This window comes from Scyliorhinus torazame, chromosome 8 (genome assembly GCF_047496885.1).
Source record: "Scyliorhinus torazame isolate Kashiwa2021f chromosome 8, sScyTor2.1, whole genome shotgun sequence".
NCBI classification, from domain to species: Eukaryota; Metazoa; Chordata; class Chondrichthyes; order Carcharhiniformes; family Scyliorhinidae; genus Scyliorhinus; species Scyliorhinus torazame.
The window spans coordinates 84,820,464-84,844,990 of NC_092714.1; positions in this window are offsets into that span (position 1 = coordinate 84,820,464).

Consider the following 24,527-nt stretch of genomic DNA (forward strand, 5'->3'; position numbering starts at 1 on the left):
CAGTTCCTGGACGCGTCCTCCTTCGGAAGCATGTGCGGACCCATAACTCGGACCCCTTAGTCGAAAACGTCCACCTCCTACATGCGAACCCGCAGTACGTCTATGTGGCACAACCCGATGGGCGCCAGGACACCATCTCCCTCCGGGACCTGGCACCTGCTGGATCCCCACCCTCCACCCCCGACCTGACACCCCCCCCCCACCCCGATTTCCTCATTTACCCCTGCGCCACCCACCCTCCCTCCAGCGATCCTCACTGCAGCCCCTGCCCCAGTAGGATCCATCCTCCCACTGGTTCCACTCAGGGGTGACGAAGACGAGGACAACACGCTCCCGGAGTCACAGGTGACCAAATCAGCACCCACATCACCACCAGGACTGAAGCAATCGCAGAGGGGGGGGGGGGGGGGGGGGGGGGGGGGGTCAAGGCCCCTGACAGACTTAACTTGTAATGTTTTCCGCCACCCCCGTTGGACTCTTTTTCTAGTAGGGGGTGAATGTGGTAAGTCACCACTAGTACTATATTACATGTATTACGGCACTGCCCGTATAGTAGAGGTACATGGGTAAATGCCTGCCTCCTGGCTCCGCCCAGTAGGCGGCGTATAAATGTGTGTGCTCGCTGGTGCCATTCTGGTTCCAGCTACAGGAGGCACAACATGTTTGCTCAATAAAGCCTCGATTATTCCATTACTCTCGTCTTTGTGGTAATTGATAGTGCATCATTCAGTCAGGGATCCAAACCTGGAGCGGGATTCTCCAACTTGCCGCACCCGTTTTCCGGTGCCGTGCACCCCCGCTGGCAGTGGGATTCTCCGTTCCGGCAGCCGGCCAATGGGATTTCCCATTGTGTACACCCCTACGCCATTGGGAAATCTGTGGGTGTGAGTGCACTGCCAGTGAAACAGAGGATCCCTTGTGATGGAGAATCCAGCCCCTTATCTTTACAGGACGTGGATGCTCGGGTAGTCAACTATACCAGAGAACCATTGGGGATTGCCAGAAACTAGGTAGTTCCCATTGAGTACGGACAGCAATCCGCCTGTTTGCCATTAGTCGTGATGCAAGGTGGTGGCCCTAGCTTTCTGGGCCAAGATTGGCTGAAATGTCTCCGTCACAATTGGCATCGGGTTTGCCAAATGTCCTCGGATGGGTTGGATGCCATACTGACAAAATTCCCCAAAGTTTTCCAGAAGGGGTTGGGCACCATCCAGGGGCCACAGCAAAGATAAACATAGAGCCATCAGCGCAGCCGCATTATTTCCGTGCCTGCCCTGTTCCATGTGCACTGCAGCTAAAGGCGGATGCTGAGCTCGACAGCTTGGAGAATTTGGGCATCATCCGCCCCATACATTTGGCGGATTGTCAGCGCCGGTCATACCCGTGCTAAAACAGGATGGCACCGTACGACTTTGTGGGGATTATAAGACGACGATCAACTGAGTTTCCCGGTTGTACTTTTACTCAGTACAAAAGATAGAGGACCTTTATGTAAAACTCAGCCACGACCTACCTTCACGAAGCTCGACTTGAGCCACACTTATCTTCAGTTGATTTTGGAGCCGGAGTCCAAGAAAACGTGACAGCGAATTCACACTGGGGCTGGTATGAATATACCAGATTGCCTTTCGGGGTATCATTAGCCTGCGCGATATTCCAGCAAGTGATGCAAAACATACTCCGGCGTTTAGCGTGCGTTGTTGTTTACCGTGACGGCAGACTGATAACAGGGATGTAGCACCAAGAACGTTTGAGGGACCTTGACAAGCTGCTCAGCCGTTTTTCAGCTGCTGGGGTTAGACTCCGTAGGGAGAAGCGTGTGTTCCACGCCCGGGAGGTCACGTACCCCGGTTATCATGTGGACCGAAACAGTCCTCACCCGGTCGAAGGCAAGGTGCGGGCAATTCCAGACGTCCCATCACATTCGCTCATAGACTATTATGGGGAGTTAATCCCGAGCCTCGTAACCTTGTTGGCCCCCGTGCACCGTATGCTGAAGAAAGGCCAGGCATGGACATGGGGTCCGCTGCAGGAGGCTGTCTTTACCGAGGTAAAGAAACAACTCTCGTCCTCATGACTGCTTAGCCACTTCAACCCCGCCAGACCGCTGATAGTCACCTGTGACGCCTCGCCTTACGACATGGAGCAGTTTGTGCTCACAGAATGGCCCATCACATTCGCCTCTCGGACTCTTGCTATGGCCGAACAAAATTACGCACAGATAGCAAAAGAGGGTTTGGCCGTGATGTTTGCGGTTAAAAAGTTCCATTAATACGTTTATGGGCATGCTTTCCCAGTGTTGACGGATCACAAACCATGGCGGGGTTGTTCCAAGAGGACAAAGAGCTTTGGCAAAGGGTCACCTGGATTCGAAAAATTAGCTCTTTTCTTTCCCTACAGATGCTGCCAGACCTGCTGAGATTTTCCAGCAATTTCTCTTTGGCCTTCAGCACTCAACACTCCTCAGCCAGCAACGCCATCTCTGCCTACCGGGAGACAATCGACCACTATGGTCAGAGAGCACCACATCACCTTCTGTATCGTGGCCCCTTGTACCTCCATCTGCTGATCAATATTCTCCATGGCCACCCAAATTGGGGCCAAACCCCCCCTCCATTGCCTTCTCCAGATCCTCAATGACCGCCTGTCGTTGCTTCTTAAAACTGCAGGGGAAGCAGGGGAATAGCAGAGCTCACCCCAAACAGGGTACATTCACCGTAGCCTTTGGCACCCTCCCTGGTACACTTCCCTTCTCAGGGCAGAGGCCTCACCAGTGACACTATCAGATAGCCCAACTCTCAGGACCACCAGCTGTCTCCAAGCCTTGCCTGCCCACCGCGTTCCTGCTCCCATCCGTCCTGCCCCCGGTCTGTTTGCACAACTTGTGTGTCACACCCAGGACCCACATCACTCTGCAGCAATGCTCCCAGCAGATGCACACTTCCCTGCCTGGCCTCCATTCGTAGGACCTGCCCACACACATACCTCTAAGCATGGAGGCGATTGGTGGCACATCATGACCCTCTCCACTGCACAACCAGGTGCCACCCTGCTGGCGGGATAACACATGGCCCACCCAGTGAGGAGAGCCACAGTAGACCCCACTCAGAGCCTATCATTGACACAGGTTGTGGCAGCTACCAGTACCGGGGTGGAGAGGACAGAGACTCGCAGGTGCCACTCACTGCTGGGAACAGGGGTGCAGTGTGGATGGCAGTATATTGGGGAGAACAGTCAAGGATGGGATGAGACTCGGGGGGGGGGGGGGCGCGCATGAGGAGAGTGGAGTTGAAGTGGAACTCAGAGTCCCCAAGTTAGATCTGGATGGGCAATACTCATCTTGCTAACATGTCTTCTCATTTCCCTTCCTGCAGAGAATGAATTTTGAAGTACAGGAAGGCATGCTTGCTAGCTAACTGGCCGCAGCTGCCACTGCAGGTGCTCGGAGGCTGGAGGCACAGGGTCTGGTCGGGGAGGAACCTGCACAAGAGGAGCCTGCCTCCAAGGGCAGGGGCCAGCAGGTGAGGCTTGAGTGCCGGCCGTCCAACAGGCGAAGGAGGCACCGCACAAGGCACGTAGAAAATGTCAGTGCCTGTCCTTCAAGGAGATGCTGGACCACCTGTTGCTGCCAAAGAGTTTGGCTAACCAAGGAGACCGTGAGCTATCTGTGCCAGATGAGGTGCACCTGGCACTGCGGGGGTTTGGAGGAGGACACCCGCTCCTGGGACAGTCAAACTGATGGTCGCCCTGAACCTTTATGCCTCTGCGTCTTTCCAGGGGCTGAGCAGGGATCTGTCTGGGATCTCTCAGACAGCCACACACAGGTGCATCCGCGCTGAGATGGATGCCCAATGCACCCAGACAATGGACTATATAACCTTTAATCTGGACCAAGCCCACCAGGATGCCCGGTCAGCAGGGTTTGCCGCCATTGCTGGCATGCCCAGGTCCAGGGGGTGATTGATGACACCCTATGAGCACCAGCTCATCAGGGAGTGCCCATCATCAATCGGAAGGTCTCCCACTCCCTGAATGTGCAGTTGATGTGTAACCACCAGCTGCACACATCATCCATGTCTGTGCCCGATACACTGGCACCACACACAACGCTTACATCCTGGCGCATTTGTCGGTTCCCGGCAACTGCGAGGTTCTCCCTTGGGTGAGGGGCAGACTCTTGGGCGACAAGGGTTACACACTGTGGTCATGGCTAATGACGCCTGTCCAGAGACCCCAGACTGACGTGGAGAACTGCTATAATGACGCCCATGCAGCAACCAGGAACGTCACTGAGCGGTGCATCTGTGTCCTCAAGATGTGGTTCCAATGCCTGGACTGCTCTGGTGGGGCTCTCCAATATAGAACATAGAACATAGAGAAATACAGCACAGAACAGGCCCTTTGGCCCACGATGTTGTGCTGAACCTTTGTCCGAGATTAATCATAGATTACCATAGAATTTACAGTGCAGAAAGAGGCCATTTGGCCCATCAAGTCTGCACCGGCTCTTGGAAAGAGCACCCTACCCAAGGTTCATACCTCCACCCTATCCCCATAATCCAGTAACCCCACCCAACACTAAGGGCAATTTTGGACACTAAGGGCTATTCATCATGGCCAATCCACCCACCCTGCACATCTCTGGACTGTGTGTAGAAACTGGAACACCCGAAGAAAACCTACGCACACACGGGGAGGATGTGCAGACTCCACACAGACAGTGACCCAAGCCAGAATCGAACCTGGGACCCTGGAGCTGTGAAGCAATTGTGCTATCCACAATGCTACCGTGCTGCCCTTAAGAACAAATTAATGTACACTATATCATTCTACCGTAATCCATGTACCTATCCAATAGCCGCTTGAAGGTCCCTAATGTTTCCGACTCAACTACTTCCACAGGCAATGCATTCCATGCCCCCACTACCCTCTGGGTAAAGAACCTACCTCTGACATCCCCCCACTATGTCTTCCACCATTCACCTTAAATTTATGTCCCCTTGTAATGGTTTGTTCCACCCGGGGAAAAAGTCTCCGACTGTCTATCTATTCCCCTGATCATCTTATAAACATCTATCAAGTCACCCCTCATCCTTCTCCGTTCTAATGAGAAAAGGGCTAGCACCCTCAACCTTTCCGCGTAAGACCTACTCTCCATTCCAGGCAACATCCTGGTAAATCTCCTTTGCACCTTTTCCAAATCTTCCACATCCTTCCTAAAATGAGGCGACCAGAACTGCACACAGTACTCCAAATGTGGCCGTACCAAGGTTTTGTACAGCTGCATCATCACCTCACGGCTCTTAAATTCAGTCCCTCTGTTAATGAACGCTAGCACACCATAGGCCTTCTTCACAGCTCTATCCACTTGAGTGGTAACTTTCAAAGATCTATGAACATAGACCCCAAGATCTCTCTGCTCCTCCACATTGCCAAGAACTCTCCCGTTAACCCTGTATTCCGCATTCATATTTGTCCTTCCAAAATGGACAACCTCACGCTTTTCAGGGTTAAACTCCATCTGCCACTTCTCAGCCCAGCTCTGCATCCTATCTATGTCTCTTTGCAGCTGACAACAGCCCTCCTCACTATCCACAACTCCACCTAACTTCGTATCGTCTGCAAATTTACTGACCCACCCTTCAACTCCCTCATCCAAGTCATTAATGAAAATCAAAAACAGCAGAGGACCCAGAACTGATCCCTGCAGTACGCTACTGGTAACTGGGATTCAGGCTGAATATTTGCCATCCTCCACCACTCTCTGACTTCTATCGGTTAGCCAGTTCGTTATCCAACTGGCCAAATTTCCCACTATCCCATGCCTCCTTACTTTCTGCATAAGCCTACCATGGGGAACCTTATCAAATGCCTTACTAAAATGCATGTACACTACATCCATTGCTTTAACTTCATCCACATGCTTGGTCACCTCCTCAAAGAATTCAATAAGACTTGTAAGGCAAGACCTGCCCCTCACAAATCCGTGCTGACTATCCCTAATCAAGCAGTGTCTTTCCAGATGCTCAGAAATCCTATCCCTCAGTACCCTTTCCATTACTTTGCCTACCACTGAAGTAAGACTAACTGGCCTGTAATTCCCAGGGTTATCCCTATTCCCTTTTTTGAAGAGGGGCACGACATTCGCCACTCTCCAATCCCCTGGTACAACCCCTGTTGACAGTGAGGACAAAAAGATCATTGCCAACGGCTCTGCAATTTCACCTCTTGTTTCCCGTAGAATCCTTGGATATATCCCGCCAGGCCCGGGGGACTTGTCTATCCTCAAGTTTTTCAAAATGCCCAACACATCTTCCTTCATAACAAGTATTTCCTTGAGCTTACCAATCTGTTTCACACTGTACTCTCCAACAATATGGCCCCTCTCATTTGTAAATACTGACGAAAAGTACTCGTTCAAGACCTCTCCTATCTCTTCAGACTCAATACACAATCTCCCGCTACTGTCCTTGATCGGACCTACCCTTGCAACAGTCATTCTCATATTTCTCACATATGTGTAAAAGGCCTTGGGGTTTTCCTTGATCCTACCCGCCAAAGATTTTTCATGCCCTCTCTTAGCTCTCCTAATCCCTTTCTTCAGTTCCCTCCTGGCTATCTTGTATCCCTCCAGCACCCTGTCTGAACCTTGTTTCCTCAGCCTTACATAAATCTCCTTCTTCCTCTTAACAAGACATTCAACCTCTCTTGTCAACAAAGGTTCCCTCACTCGACCATCTCTTCCCTGCCTGACAGGGACATAAATATCAAGGACACGTAGTACCTATTCCTTGAACAAGTTCCACATTTCACTTGTGTCCTTCCCTGACAGCCTATGTTCCCAACTTATGCACTTCAATTCTTGTCTGACAACATCATATTTACCCTTCCCCCAATTGTAAACCTTGCCCTGTTGCACGCACCTATCCCTCTCCATTACTAAAGTAAAAGTCACAGAATTGTGGTCACTATCTCCAAAATGTTCCCCCACTAACAAATCTATCACTTGCCCTGGTCAATACCAAGTACCAAATCCAATATGGCCTCTCCTCTGGTCGGACAATCTACATACTGTGTTAGAAAAGCTTCCAGGACACACTGCAGAAACACCACCCCATCCAAACTATTTGATCTAAAGAGTTTCCACTCAATATTTGGGAAGTTGAAGTCACCCATGACTACTACACTGTGACTTCTGCACCTTTCCAAATTCTGTTTCCCAATCTGTTCCTCCACATCACTGCTACTATTGGGGGGCCTATAGAAAACTCTCAACAAGGTGACTGCTCCTTTCCTATTTCTGACTTCAACCCATACTGCCTCAGTAGGCAGATCCTCCTCGAACTGCCTTTCTGCAGCTGTTATACTATCTCTAATTAACAATGCCACCCCGCCACCTCTTTTACCACCCTCCCTAATCTTATTGAAACATCTATAACCAGGGACCTCCAACAACCATTTCTGCCCCTCTTCTATCCAAGTTTCCGTGATGGCCACCACATCATAGTCCCAAGTACCGATCCATGCCTTAAGTTCACCCATCTTATTCCTGATGCTTCTTGCGTTGAAGTATACACACTTCAACCCATCTCCGTGCCTGCAAGTACTCTCCTTTGTCAGTGTTCCCTTCCCCACTGCCTCACTACACGCTTTGGCGTCCAGAATATCGGCTACCTTAGTTGCTGGACTACAAATCCGGTTCCCATTCCCCTGCCAAATTAATTTAAACCCTCCCGAAGAGTACTAGAAAACTTCCCTCCCAGGATATTGGTGCCCCTCTGGTTCAGATGCAACCTGTCCTGCTTGTACAGATCCCACCTTCCCCAGAATGCGCTCCAATTATCCAAATACCTGAAGCCCTCCCTCCTACACCATTCCTGCAGCCACGTGTTCAACTGCACTCTCTCCCTATTCCTAGCCTCGCTATCACGTGGCACCAGCAACAAACCAGAGATGACAACTCTGTCCGTGCTTTTAACTTCCAGCCTAACTCCCTAAACTCGTTTATTACCTCCACACCCCTTTTCCTACCTACGTCGTTGGTACCAATGTGCACCACGACTTCTGGCTGCTCCCCCTCCCCCTTAAGGATCCTGAAGACACGATCCGAGACATCCCTGGCCCTGGCACCCAGGAGGCAACATGCCTTCCGGGACTTTCGCTCGCGACCACAAAATCTCTTATCTATTCCCCTAACCATTGAATCTATTACTATTGCTTTTCTATTCTCCCCCCTTCCCTTCTGAGCCCCAGAGCCAGACTCAGTGCCAGAGACTTGGCCGCTAGGGCAAGCTGCCCAACGTGTGCTCCGGGGCCACCGCACAGGTACAACCTCAACCTCATCACCACCAGATTTGCCAATTAAGAGGCCTGGCCCACCTGCAGCTCTGCTGCACAGTCCCACCTCTCCATACTCTCCAATCAACCCGGTTCCAATTGGTGTCCCCTACTGCACAATCACTCGTATCCTCCCATGTCCCGCCTCCCTTCACTCCATCCCACCACCACAGCTCCCCCACCCCCCTCCGAGGATCCTGCCAGCATCACTACAGGGTGTTGGCCCTGGACAGGCAGTATCAACAGATCCTGTCTATGGGATGGAGGATGATGACGACTCACTGTGAGATGAGCTCTGGTGCTCCTTATTGTTTGACAAGTCTGACTCCTGTCTTCATGGTCACATTCCACTGTCCACCTGGGTGATCGATGCATGCGTACTGGCCATTCCATCTCATGAGCTGATATTGACTGGCCATTCCATCTCAAGACGCGACCCCAGGAGCGCCCAGGGAGGGAACAGAACACGGGATTCAGCCCAACCTGCCTCAGGAAGCCCCTATCCATGACCTAGGACCCCCTAAATGGCGGAGACCCTGTGCGAGGACCCGAACGCGCTGCAAGGTATTCACGTGCCCACAGAACGCCGGGACCCATCTGGATCACAAACATGCCCCCCTAGCAACTCCTCTACCTCAACCAGCTCCCGGGACCCTGCCAGACGCGACCCCAGATACGTAACCAGTGCCCTGGTCCCCGCCAGCGCCCTGGACCCCGCCAGACGCAACCACCTACCTTCCACGAGGTCAAACTTCTCCCAGCGGATCCCAGGATCATCCAGCCGCCGCCGCTGACCGAGGAAGCGAGGGAAATGTGGTGGTCTGCAGGTTTGATTAAAGCAACGTGGTTTCAGGACCCCTCTCCCCAGCATACACCTGGCAAACGTCCAAGCGATCGAAAACAAGCTGGGTGAACTTAATGCCAGACTTACCTCTCAGAGGGAAGTAAGAGACTGCTGTGTGTTCTGTTTCATAAAGACATGGCTCACCCTGCCTCACCGGACTGTGCCATTCAACCTGAAGGCTTCCCAATTCACCGGGCGGACCGCACCGCGTCTTCAGTCAAAGCGAAGGGTGGAGGGGTTTGCCTCCTCATCAACTCCTCCTGGTGCTTGGATGTGGCAACCCTGGCGACATACTGCTCCCTGGACCTGGAATACCTGACCGTGAAGTGCCACCCATATTATCTTCCACGTGAGTTCACTTCAGCCATTATCACAGCGGTCTACATCCCACCCCAGGCAGAAGTAAGGAAGGCCCTGGATTAACAGTTCATAGTTATAAACAACTACGAAACAGAACATCCGGAGGCCTTGTTCATCGTGGCCGGAGACATTTGAAGAAGGCCAACCTCAAGAGTGTACTGCCAAAATTCCACCAGCACATCTCCTGTCCCACCAGGGGCGACAACACTCTTGACCACTGTTACTCAAAAATCAAGGGTGCCTACCGTTCCATCCCCCGACCGCACTTTGAGAAATTAGACCATAAGACGGTGCTCCTTCTCCCGGCATACAAGCAGAAACTCAAGTGGGAGAATCCAGCTAAGAAGGTTGTGCAGTGCTGGTCCGAGGAAACAGAAGAGCTCTGATGTGACTGCTTCGAGACAGTGGACTGCTCCATTTTTAAGAACCCAGCGACCAACTTAAATGAGTATGCCACCACCGTCACAGACTTCATCAGCAAATGTGTGGACAACTGCGTGCCAAGGAAAGCAGTCTGGACTTTCCCCAACTGGAAACCATGGCTGAATCACGAGATTGACTCCCTACTGAAGGACAGATTGGAGGCGTTCAAGACAGACGACCCTGACCTATACAAGAAATCCAGGTACGACCTCCGCAATGCCATCCGAGATGCCAAGAGAGAATATCAAACCAAGCTAGAGTCACAGACAGTCTCTCGGCGATTGTGGCAAGGACTAAACAACATAACGGGCTAACGTGGGCAGCACGGTCAGATTGTGGATAGCACAATCGCAGATCCGATGTATGCTTCAAATCAAGCTAGCCAATGTGCAAAGTCTTTTTTGGCGTTGTCTGCTTGAGGATGCAGCTGCAGGTGATCAGGCCTGATGCGGAGATCCATCTTTGTAAAATCTCTGTGTAATAAATTGATTGTTGAAGAAAAAAATAGTCAGCACTTCAAGATTTCGCAAAAGGTCCTTTATTTAGGGCAGCACGGTAGTATTGTGGATAGCACAATTGCTTCACAGCTCCAGGGTCCCAGGTTCGATTCCGGCTTGGGTCACTGTCTGTGCGGAGTCTGCACATCCTCCCCGTGTGTGCGTGGGTTTCCTGCGGGCGCTCCGGTTTCCTCCCAAAGTCCAAAGATGTGCAGGTTAGGTGGATTGGCCATGATAATTTGCCCTTAGTATCCAAAATTGCCCTTAGTGTTGGGTGGGGTTACTGGGTTATGGGGATAGGGTGGAGGTGTTGATCTTGGGTAGGGTGCTCTTTCCAAGGGCCGGTGCAGACTCGATGGGCCGAATGGCCTCCTTCTGCACTGTAAATTCTATGATCTATGATCAAAGCGAAGCCGAGCAGTATCTCCAGCAGCAGCGCACCACTCCCCGATGAACTCAATGCATTCTATGCTCGGTTCGAGCAGGTAATCAACAATCCGCTGTCGAGTGCTCCAGCAGCCCATAACTCACCCATACCCACCATCACAGTTCCAAAGTCAGATCGGCCTTCCTGAAAGTGAACCCTCGGAAGGCGATGGGTCCGGACGGGATCCCTGGTCATGCATTCAGAGCCTACGCGGACCAGCTGGCAGAGGTATTCGCGGACATCTTTAACCTGTCCCTACTCCACTCAGAGGTCCCCACCTGCTTCAAGAAGACCACCATTATACCGGTGCCAAAGAAGAGCCAGGCAACGTGCCTCAATGACTACCGTCCGGTGGCCCTGACTTCTGTTGTAATGAAGTGCTTCGAGAGGTTGATCATGAAGCGCATCACCTCCATACTTCCAGAACACCTTGATCCACTGCAATTCGCAAACCGTCGCAACCGGTCCACAGCAGACGTTATTTACCTGGCCCTACACTAATCCCTAGAGCATCTCGACAACAAGGACTTATACATCAGACTCCTATTTATTGACTACAGCTCCGCCTGCAACACCATAATCCCAGCCAAGCTCATATCAAAGCTCCAAAACCTAGGACTTGGCTCCCCACTCTGCAACTGGATCCTCGAATTTCTGACCAACAGACCACAATCAGTAAGAATGAACAACAACACCTCCTCCACAATAGTCCTTAGTACCGGGGCCCCGCTAGGCTGCGTACATAGCCCCCGACTCTACTCCCTATACACACACGACTGCGTGGCAATATTTGGTTCCAACTCCATCTACAAGTTTGCTGACGATACGACCATAGTGGGCCGGATCTCGAATAACGACGAGTCAGAATACAGGAGGGCGATAGAGAATCTAATGGAGTGGTGTAGTAGTCACTAATGTTGTATTATATTGTATATACTGCACTGCATACGAGGGTATTACGGTAAGGCCCCTGTACTACAGGTACGGGGGTAGATCCCTGTCTGCTGGCTCTGCCCAGTAGGCGGAGTATAAATGTGTGTGCTCTCCGATCTGCAGCCATTTCAGCAACAGCTGTAGGAGGCCACACATCTCTGTGTAATAAAGCCTCGATTACTCTCTACTCTCGTCTCGTCATAATTGATAGTGAATCAATGTAGAAGGGACTTTAGTTGGCGGATTAGCGGCCTTAAATACCTTGTATTGTTTTAATCAGCTGCTTGACTATATTTCATGGAAATAGGCACTTAGGGAAGCATGATGGATATATAGCCTTATTTTTAGTCAAAAAGTTCGAAGTCCTGTATGAAACGTCAGAAAGTCACACCATGTAAACAGGCGTACAGCTGCACATTGTTTTGCTTAGGCGAGGAACTCAAAGCCTGTTATTAAATTTGCTCACTTTCTGTCTCCTTGTTTAATCTCAAGAATGCCTCTCTGTCCTAGATATTGCTTATGCCATTATATAAATTGCTCGCCTTTCCTTTGTAAAGCAGGGACAATTAGAAAGACTGCAGTTATTCTAATTCCCTGCACGAGCTTTGTGTTACTTGAAGTGCTGACTATTTTTTTCTTCAACAATTGGCGTAGTCGTTGCAGTTTCCCTAATTGAACAGGAAGTGAACCCCAAAACAAATCTCTAAACAGGACTCTCTCTGCTGAAAGGGAGAGAGCCATAGCGTGACCCCAGCTAAAAGGGGGGTCTGTGGCTCGGCAGCCTTAATTACTGGCCAGTGACTCATGCTTGGAGAGTTATCTTAATAAATAAATTAATGATAGCTGCATGAGAAGACAAAGGTTCCTTAGAGAAAACAAAAAACTGAACAATAAACAGGCTTCGAGATTCGCACAAGGACTAACACCAGTGAGCGTTCCTTGTAGTTTTTGTTAATAATTTACCGCAGCCCTTGTTATTATATGTGTATGCTCTAAAGTATTTTTTCAGAAGCCATGATAAGTCAAAGACTCAGACGCCCCCTTACAGATCATCCCAAAGCCACGGTACAGACGTCCGGGGCGATAAGGAAGGCGGACTCTGCCAACATGACGGATAAGCGAGTGAAAATGAATAAGATAACGGAACAGCGGATAAAAACAATCGTAAGGCAACGGAGAGAGGTAGGAGATCCCCTTGTCCCGCCAGGATCACCAGCTGACACTGTGATAAGAGAAACCAGAGAACTTCGATATCCGGTAACATTCAGTCGCGATTTGTATGGGTGGTCCCACGGGGCTTGGCCGTACGGGGGTAGTTTTATCATACCGTTGATTGAAACATGGGAAGCTTTGACAAGAAATGGGAGTGGAGACCCTAATTGGGATTATAATTATATGCTGTGGTGCTTTCAGACATGGAAGGAAGTGGCTAGGAGGCACCAGCCCCCAAAAATCAAATGTAAGAATGGCGAAGTGAGTAAAGTTTAAGTAAAGAATGAGAACCCAAAGATCAAATGTAAGAATAGCGGAGAGAGTAGAGATACAGTAAAGAATGAAAGTGATAATAAACAGACAGAGACGGCAGCAGCAGGGTTATATCCGAAAGTTTTAACTGAGGCATCTGCACCGTCAGAAGAATTCAACGACCTTTTACTAATGGCAGCTGCGATGAGAGCACAGCAGCCAGTGGGAGGGCAGGCACAGCAGCCGGTGATAAGGAGTAATGCACAGAGCAGTTTGCTACATGATCAGCTTGATGTAGCCGCCGCCCCTGCAGGGGAGGTAGAACGGGCGGCCGCCGGGCCGTCCTCTCGCAGGGGAATGACTTTGCCCGACAGTGCAGTGCCCGACAGACAGCTTCGGTCAGCAGGACCTGTTAGTCAGCACCCCAAGATAATGATAGGAGATGTACCTGTCCTAAAACCCTGGACCCCTGCTGAAGTAAGGGCTATGGTTCATGAGGCTCCGGACCAAATAAAGAAACCTTTCGCATTCCACAACTGGTTGCAGCAAATGTGTGCTATTTATAGCCCCCTCCCAGGGGATGTTTTGCTGCTTTTAAAATACTCTTTTGGTGCTTCTCGGCCAGCTTTAAAAGACGGAATCGCGGTCCCACCTGGCATAAACGGGGACTGGGCTCACAATGATGATCATTTAAATGAAGGAAATGAGTCCCTTGAACACTGGTTAGCAAATAGGGGGAAAAAAGCTATCATGCAAGGGACTAAGAAGCATAGTGACATAGGCGAGGTGGCACGGTGTTTGCAGAAGAAGGGTGAGAGGCTGCCTGAATTTGTGGCCAGATTTAAGAACTGTTGAGAGGAACATGCCAGTGTTGCATTAGAAAACAATGGTCCTTTAGCAGTGCAGACATTGTTGAATTGCATGCTACCAGAGCATGCACAAAGTTACAAATTGATTAATCTCACCTGGCAAACACAGCCATGGACGGTAGTGGTTACCTCCTTGGTAAACATGGACCGAGAGGGACTGTTCATAGCCCCCAAAGATCAAAAGCCTAGAATCACAGGGCAATTCTACCAAGGAAAGAGAGGGCAGGGTCAGGGTCAGCAGGCCAGAAGAGGGCAGAGAGGTAGGGGTAGAGGAAGGGAACAGTGGCAAAGGAAGGATAGATCCCAGGATCAATGCAGAAGATGCAGGGCAAAGGGACATTGGGCTCGTGAATGTAACTTTAACCCACAGGAAGGGGGTGCTCCACTTGGAGACATGCCCCCTCCCCCCGCCTCCCTTTACATATTCTGACCCGAACCCTGATCAAAACCAATAGGGGTGTCACGGAGAAAAGGTGGTACAGGCGGCCATGATCAGACTGACCAACTCAGTAAGAGACGAACCTATGACAACGGTTAGAATAGGAGATCATTATGTGGACCTTGTGGTCGATACCGGCGCTCCTCTGTTGTCTGTGCCCCCCTCCGTGGAACTAACCCCCAGCGAGTCCTCTATTGTCACTGTGGGAGTAGCCGGCATTCCTATGATGGAGCATGTATCATGCCTGACTAACCTGGAAATTGACGATATCCCCCTGGTCGATGCTATGACTATTTCAAAAACTACACCCCTCCCTCTGCTTGGCAGACAGACACTCTGCAAATTGGGGGCAATAATACATTGCACTAACATTGGCATGTTTATGGAACTACCTCAGATACGAGCTCATCAGTTGTTGAATTTAATAGCATCTGACCAAGAGCCAGATCGCTCTGTGTCTGTGTTATATTGCTGGCAGCTGGGCATTAACCCTTACAGCACCATCATTAAGCAACTACAGGAAGCCTTACAAAAGTTTACTGACCCTTGGGCGCAGCTATTAAAACACCTGATAGATACCAGCCGAGAGAGCATAGTGACCCACTGCACGGCTTGGTATGCTCGTGAGGATGAGCCCGCATACAATTTACAAGCGCAATGTCACCTAGGAAGGCAGACAACATTGCATGTCACCCCACTTTTATTTTTCGGTATTGTGGGATTAGGAATGTTAGTACAGTTGACCAATAGTCAAAGGGACCTCTTTAGGATGGGTTTAACTTCAGAACCCCATTTAACATTGGCCGTTAGACATCCCGTTAAGGCAAAGCAAATGGGAGAACTGATGAAAGAGGCCAGAAAGAAAAAAGTCATATATCAGATTGCTGTTGAAATAGACGGACAAAATTGTCTGATAGAATTTTATGGCAAACAAGAGGGCAGAGTAACTTGGAAAGAGGAGCAATGACCCGCTACATTTGAAAGACAACAACCGCACCGAGAGAGCCATCATTTACTCCCTTCAATCCTGGACCAGGTACTGGCACATCTATGGGCCCAGCATAAAAATCATGTTGGAAAGGTACATTCTGCCCCAGTGCATAGGGTACAGTTACAGAAGAACGTTGCCCTGCCCTGCTTGAAACAATACCGGTTGGCACCGGAAGCAGAGAAAGGGATAGAGGGAGTGGTCAATGCACTATTACAGCAAGGGGTGCTGAAGAGGACACAAAGCCCTTGTAATACCCCTGTACTGCCCATTCCAAAAGTAGGAAGACCCAACGAGTGGCGATTTGTGCAAGATTTCAGATCCGTCAATAAAATTGTTATCCCTATTGCCCATTGGTGCCGGACACAAATGTTATTTTGTCTTCTATACCACCAACAGCAGACACCTTCTCTGTCATAGATTTATGCTCAGCCTTTTTCTCCATACCATTGCACCCGGACAGTCAATATCTATTTGCCTTTACATATCGAAATCAGCAGTACACTTGGACACGCCTCCCGCAGGCCTACACAGAAAGCACGGCAGTATATGCTGCGGAGGTTAAATGAGAATTGGATGAGTGCCAGTTGTCATCCGGCTCAACGCTGTTACAACATGCGGACGATTTATTATCGGTTTCGGGGGGGGGGGGTCTAACTTGCCAACAGGATACCCTTTTGTTATTGTCACATCTAGCGGAAGGAGGGCATAGGGCCTCAATGGACAAGCTGCAATTCTGTCAGGAGACAGTTCAGTATTTGGGATTTCAGCTTCAGCAAGAACAGCGGAGGCTTGGGTCTGAAACAATACAGGCTGTAGCAAGGGTTCCAACTCTGCGTACGAGAAAGGAAATCCTCACCTTCCTCGGCATAGTGGGCTATTGCAGGCAGTGGATCCCGGACTATAGAGAGATGGACACAGTACTGCGCAAGGCTACCCTACAGGATGCCCCTTCGGTTGTTACCTGGACCCCAGAGAGGGAGCAAGCATTTCGTAACTTGAAACAAGCCATGATTAGCGCTCCTGCTTTGGGACTCCCTAATTTCACCAAGCCCTTTACTCTTTATGTGAATGAAACAGGGGGATTTGCAAAAGGGGTCCTGGTGCAGCAGCATGGAGGAGGGAATAGACCCCCTTGCCTATTACTCGGTCGCCCTATGTGCAGTGGTAAAGGGTATGCCAAGTTGCCTAAGAGCAGTAGCAGCCACGGCGGATAGAGTAGAAAAATCAGTGCCCCTTGTACTCGACCACCCGTGTACAGTATTGGTTCCTCACTCTGTTTTGTTGCTGCTTAATTCATCCGCAACGCAGCATTTTACAGCAGCTCGACGCACTGGGTACGAGGTAATCCTTCTCTCTAAGACTAACTTTGTCTCCAAACGAGCACCAGCTATCAACCCTGCTACACTCTTACCCGAGCCCTCGGAAGAAGAACATCTGTTTCAACATGACTGTGTACAATTGGTTGAAGCCACCACAACCCCTCGCCCTGATTTATTGAGTCACCCACTAGAAAATCCAGACATCATCTTTTTCACTGATGGGTCAGCGAACCGACCAAATGATATGACCCTCCTCGCCGGCTGTGCAATAGTAACTCCATTTGAGATAGTGGAAGCTTTTGCTCTGCCTTCAGGAACGTCTTCCCAAGCGGCTGAGTTATTCGCGCTTACTATGGCATGTATTCTAGCTAAAAGTAAGACAGTGAATATTTATACTGATTATCGATACGCTTTTGGGGTGGTACACAATTTTGGCCAATTATGGAAAAATAGGGGTTTCATTACTTCCTCCGGCCAACCTATTAAACATGCTAAATTGGTTTTAAACTTACTAGATGCTGTTCAGCTGCCGAGCAAGGTAGCCATTTTAAAGTGCGAAGCGCATACTACTGCAGACAATGAAGTCTCCAGTGGGAATAGACTTGCTGATAACATAGCCAAACAAGTGGCTCACAAACAGCAGCCACAATTGCAAGCTGCTGTAATAGAACTTCCGTCCACCATTATAGAACCAAAGTTAAAGCAGGCACAGGAGCAAGCCTCCCTACAGGAGCTGGCTCAAAGACGGTTGCTACCAAAACAGCCATCAGATCTGGGTCCACCGCGATGCCCCAGGAGACTGTTTTTGCCACTATGCCGCCTTGCCCATGGGCAGGCTTATGTAGGCAAAGGAGGGATGACACATGCAATATGTCAACAATGGTATGCTCCAGGTATTACGGTAACAATTGAAAAAGTAGCCCGTACATGTATGATTTGTCAGAGGAATAATCGGGGCAAAACACCCACTGTCTTTGATCATCTCCCACAGCCCGAAATGGCTTTTGACGGGCTAAGGCATTTAACTACATGCTGGTGATAGTGGACATGTTTTCACGGTGGGTAGAGGCTTTTCCGACCAAAAGAGACGATGCTAGAACAGTGGTAAATATTCTATTGAAGGAAATAATACCTATGTTTGGAATACCGATGGGTATTAACAGTGACAATGAACATTTCACAAGCAAATTGACCAAAGCCCGAACGGAAGCTATGGGATTTGATTGGAAATTGCATATCTCATATCAGCTGCAATCCTCAGGAATGGTGGAATGGGTGAATGGAATAATTAAAACTGCAGTTACAAACGTGTGTCAACATAATGGGCTGCTATGGCCAGATGCCATACCCAAAGTAATGTATGTTTTTTTTCTGAGAAATCAGAAAAATCGCAATACTGGCTTAACCCCGTATGAGATATTAATGGGACGTCCCATGACAACTGGAACAAAACCCTCAATGACCCCAGCGGCAGTAACCTTAATATGGGCAGATGAGGCATCACTAAAATATGCCCAGGCTATGTGCGAGACCACTGGAAAAATACATGCAAAGATGCGACAGGCTCAGATGCATCCAAAAGAGAGAAATACACACCCCTTTAAACCTGGAGATCAAGGATATGTGAAAGCATTAAACAAAGATTCTTTTTCTCCTACATGGAAAGGACCATACTAAGTGCTGCTAACAGCCCGAACAGCCTTTAAAGTCAAAGAAAAGCCAGATTGGATCCACGCAACTCGGTGTAAAGTACATCATACAGAACTTTGAGAGTACCAGCGAAACGCTGCCCCGAAGAGAATGACAAGGTTGATGTTTTTATATATAATCATATTAATCCAACATCATGCAGAGGGTAAACTGAAGACTAACACTTTGATATACATGTCTCACTCATAGACAGAGAGGGTAAATAAATCTAGTTGTTGGCTTTGTACACAAATTCCCAGATGCTCGGGGGAGGGCATCCCCGTGCGGCCCATCACATTCACCAGTAACGAGATAGCCGAGTGGGCCCTCAGACGGAATAATACAGGGCATGGTGAAGATACATAGGATTTGTTAGATTGGAGATCAGCTAAATACGATAAGAATAGGTTTAAAGGATGGTGGTGGCCTAGATTTAATGTAACACGCCAACTGCCCTGTTTGATCCTTCACAATTACACTGGAGTCCCAATGGGTAGCATATGCTTAAGGAAACTTAAAACATATGGGACCTACCCAGTAGGGATGAGTCAGTGCGACCAGACCTTGAATTGGCAACCCCCTATGCCCCGTCTTCCCGTTAAAGGGCTATTCATCTTTGACTGGTCAGCGGTTGAAAATCGTACTAGTGGAGGCCCCTGGGGAGGGGATCCGATCAGACTAATGATGACTGATAGTAAAGGAAACCTGACCGCATATAACGGCACGTATTTTATCTGTGGACGCAAGGCGTACCCGTGGTTACCAGAGAATTGGGAGGGCTCCTGCTATTTGGGATATGTAGTCCCTTATGTACGTCATGTCCAGCAACTGCAGGACCATCCCCACCACGGGACGACATGAAGTGTTATGACATGGGCACAAATGCTGGGAATCATGATACCGCCATTAGGAATAGCCACTGATGCATAAGAACTACTCGAATTATGCAACATCCTTCAGCAGGTAGCTAATGACACTGCAGAAGCTGTTAACCAAATAGAAACTGAGATGGTTGCTATATGAGCGGCTGCCCGACAGATTAGGATGGCTCTTGATTTCTTGTTCGCTGAGAAGGGAGGTACTTGTGCCCTGATTGGCAGTGACTGCTGCACATACATCCCGGATAACTCAGAGAAAATTGATAACCTGGTGGATCACATTCGTAGAGAGGTAGCACGATTGCATTAGGATGGGGGATGGGATTTTGGCTTTGGATGGTTGGGAACATTAGGACAGAGGATTGTGATTTGGATTATAATCATTATTGTAATCCTGATTGTCGTATGGTTACTGTTTAAATGCTGCTTGGGATGTTGTCAGGGCATGGGGGCGCATATGTCAGCATTGCCTCCATGGTCCCAGCCTCTTAACAATCAAGTGCCTATCATACATCCATTCCCCTTACATTATAGCCCACCCTTTGCTGCGGAGGACAATGTAATGCACTAACATGTGTTGATCATAAGATCAACAAGGAGGGAATTGTAGAAGGGACTTTAGTTGGCAGATTAGCTGCCTTAAATACCTTGTATTGTTTTAATCAGCTGCTTGACTATATTTCATGGAAATAGGCACTTAGCGAAGCATGATGGATATATAGCCTTATTTTTAGTCAAAAAGTTCGAAGTCCTGTATGAAACGTCAGAAAGTCACACCATGTAAACAGGCGTACAGCTGCACATTGTGTTGCTTAGGCGAGGAACTCAAGGCCTGTTATTAAACTTTGCTCGCTTTCTGTCTCCTTGTTTAATCTCAAGAATGCTTCTCTGTCCTAGATATTACTTATGATATTATATAAATTATTCGCCTTACCTTTGTAAAGCAGGGACAATTAGAAAGACTGCAGTCATTCTAATTCCCTCCATGAACTTCGTGTTAAATTATTATTATAGAATTTACAGTGCAGAAGGAGGCCATTTGGCCCATCGAGTCTGCACCGGCTCTTGGAGAGAGCACCCTACCCAAGGTCAACACCTCCCCCCAACACTAAGGGCAATTTTGGACACTAAGGGCAATTTATCATGGCCAATCCACCTAACCTGCACATCTTTGGACTGTGGGAGGAAACCGGAGCACCTGGAGGAAACCCACGCAGACACGGGGAGGATGTGCAGACTCCGCACAGACAGTGACCCAAGCCGGAATCGAACCTGGGACCCTGGAGCTCTGAAGCAATTGTGCTATCCACAATGCTACCGTGCTGCCCTAAATAAAGGACCTTTTGCGAAATCTTGAAGTGCTGACTATTTTTTTCTTCAACCATCAATTTATTACACAGAGATTTTACAAAGATGGATCTCCGCTTCAGGCCAGATCACCTGCAGCTGCATCCTCAAGCAGACAACGACAAAAAGGACTTTGCACATTGGCTAGCTTGCTTTGAAGCATACATCGGATCTGTGACAGACCCAATCCCAGAAGCACAGAAGCTCCAGATTCTATACACGCTGCTGAGCTCTGATGTCTTTCCCCTCATCCAGAACGCACCTACCTACGCAGAGGCCATGGCGCTACTGAAGGAGAACTACGATCAGCAGACCAACAAAATCTACGCCAGGCACCTCCTGTCCACGCGGCACCAACTTCCCGGTGAGTCTGTGGAAAATTTCTGGCGTGGCCTGCTCGTCCTGGTGAGAGAATGTGATTGCCAGGCCGTTTTGGCCGCTGAACATTCTAACCTGCTAATGAGAGACGTGTTCATTATGGGCATAGGGTCAGCCTACATCCGCCAGCGCCTCTTAGAAGGGGCTACGCTTGACCTCGTGGCGATCAAGAATCTAGCGCTCTCGCTCACAGTCGCCTCATGCAACGTACAGGCGTATGCCCCTGACCGCACGGCCCACCCCTCCTGGGCATCGTGGACCCCGCCAGCGGCCACCCCATCGTGGACCCCATCAGCGAGCCCCCCCAGCCAACTCCCGCCTGCGCCGCGTGGCAGCCAACCAACCCCGGGGGACCCAAGTGCTACTTCTGCGGACAGACAAAACACCCCCGGCAGCGCTGCCCGGCGCGGAGCGCGCTCTGCAAGGCCTGCGGCAAGAAAGGACATTTTGCTGCAGTGTGCCAGGCCCGCTCAATCGCCGCTATTGTCCCTGCAACCCGCGCGTGCGGCCAGTGGGCGCCGCCATCTTCCTCGCCTCAGAACCACGTGCGGCCCGTGAGCGCCGCCATCTTGCTCTCCTCACAACACGTGCGGACCGTGGGTGCCACCACCTTGCTTGCCTCACAACCAATGGACAGAGCCATCTTACCTGCCGCAGGACATGTGCGGCCCGAGGGCGCCGCCATCTTGCCTGCCTCAGGACACGTGCAGCCCGTGGGCGCCTCCATCTTCCCCGCCTCAGGACCCCTGCCCGTTGGGCACCTCATCGGGCCGCTCATCGCCTGCAACCGCCGACGACCGGCCACGTCTCGCCTCCGTCACGATCGACCAGTCCCGACCGCACAACCTCGCGACCGCATCGTCAAAGGTGAAGGTCAGCGGGCATGTGATATCCTGCCTTCTGGACTCCGGGAGATTCATCCACCCCGATACGGTAAGGTGCTGCTGCCTCGCGGTACACCACATTAACCAAAGAATCTCCCTGGCCTCCGGATCCCACTCCGTGGCGTTCCGGGGGTACTGCATCGCCACCCTCATCATCCAGGGCATAGAGTTCAGCGGCTTCCGGCTCTACGTCCTCCCCAACCTCTGCGCTGCCTTGCTACTTGCCCTGGACTTCCAGTGCAACCTCCAGAGCCTAACCCTGAAATATGGCGGGCCCCTACCACCCCTTACTGTATGCGGCCTCACGACCCTTAAGGTCGACCGCCTTCTCTGTTTGCAAACCTCACCCCGGATTGCAAACCCGTCGCCACCAGGAGCAGATGGTACAGTGCCCAGGACAGGACTTTAATCAGGTCTGAGGTCCAGCAGCTGCTGCGGGAAGGTATCATCGAGGCCAGCAACAGCCCCTGGAGAGCCCAAATGGTAGTGGTGAAAACGGGGGGGGGAAAACAGGATGGCCGTTGACTACAGTCAGACTATCAATCAGTTCACGCAGCTCGACTCGTACCCCTCCCAAGCATATCTGATATGGTCAATCAGATTGCACAGTACCGGGTCTTCTCGACAGTGGACCTGAAATCTGCCTACCACCAGCTCCCCATTCGCAAGGCGGACCGCCCGTACACCATGTTTGAAGTGGACGGCCGCCTTTACCACTTCCTAAGGGTTCCCTTCGGCGTCACTAACGGGGTCTCGGTCTTCCAACGGGAGTTGGACCGAATGGTTGACCGGTACAGACTGCGGGCCACTTTCCTGTACCTGGATAACGTCACCATCTGTGGCCACGACCAGCAGGACCACAACGCTAACCTTTCCAAATTTCTCCACACCGCCAAACTCCTCAATCTAACCTACAACCAGGAAAAGTGTGTTCAGCACGAACCGATTATCCATCCTCGGCTACGTGGTTCTGGACGGAGTTCTAGGGCCCGACCCCGATCGCATGCACCCCCTCATGGATCTCCCCCTTCCCCACTGACCCTAAGGCCCTCAAATGATGCCTGGAGTTCTTTTCGTACTACGCCCAGTGGGTCGCTAACTATGCGGACAAGGCCCTCCCACTCATCCACTCCACCGGTTTCCCACTGACGGCCGAGGCTCACCAGGCCTTCAAACACATCAAGGCCGACATCGCCAAGGCTGCGATGCACGCGGTCGACGAGACGCTCCCCTTCCAAGTCGAGAGCGATGCATCAGACATCCTCCGTCGAAAAGGAGCCCCAAGCTATCGTTGAAGCAGTGCGGCACTGGAGGCATTACCTGGCCGGCAGGAGATTCACGCTCCTCACAGACCAATGGTCGGTTGCCTTCATGGTTAACAACACACAGCGGAGTAAGATCAAAAATGATAATATCTTGCGGTGGAGGATCGAGCTCTCCACCTTTAATTACGAGATTTTGTATCGCCCCTGTAAGCTCAACAAGCCCCCCGATGCCCTGTCACGAGGTACATGTGCCAGCGCACAAGTGGACCGACTCCGGACGCTGCACGACGATCTCTGCCACCCAGGGGTCACCCACTTTTATCACTTCATTAAGGGCCGCAATCTGTCCTACTCCATTGAGGAAGTCAAGGCTGTCACCAGAGACTGCCAGATCTGCACGGAGTGTAAACCGCACTTCTACCGGCCAGACCGTGCGCGCCTGGTGAAGGCCTCCTGCCCCTTTGAACGCCTCAGCGTGGACTTCAAAGGGCCCCTCCCCTCCACCGACAGCAATTCGTATTTTCTCAATGTGGTCGACAAATATTCCAGATTCCCCTTCGCCATCCCATGCCACCGTCATCAAAGCCCTCAACACCAGCTTTGCTCTGTTCGGTTGCCCCGCCTACGTCCACAGCGACCGGGTATCCTCATTTATGAGCGATGAGCTGCGCCTGTACCTGCTCAACAGGGACATTGCCTCGAGCAAAACGACCAGCTACAACCTCCGGGGAAACGAGCAGGTGGAGCGGGAGAATGGGACGGTCAGGAAGGCTGTCCAGCTGCCCCTATGGTCCAGAAATCTCCCGAGCTCCCGCTGGCAGGTGATCTTCCCCGACGCACTTCACTCCATTCAGTCGCTCCTGTGCACGGCAACTAATGAAACCCCCCCCATGAACATCTCTTTGCCTTCCCCAGGAAGTCGACCTCCGGGGTTTCGCTCCCAACATGGCTGGCAGCTCCAGGACCCATTCTCCTCCGCTAGCACGTGCAGCTCCACAAGGCGGACCCGTTGGTTGAGAGGGTACAGCTACCCAACGCAAACCTGCAGTACGCCTACGTAGCGTACCCCGACGGCCACCAAGAAAAAGTCTCCCTCAGGGACCTGGCACCAGCTGGGTCCCCACACACGCCCCCTCTGCCACAGCGCCACCCTCCCTTCCCCCAGCGCACCCCACCACAGCCC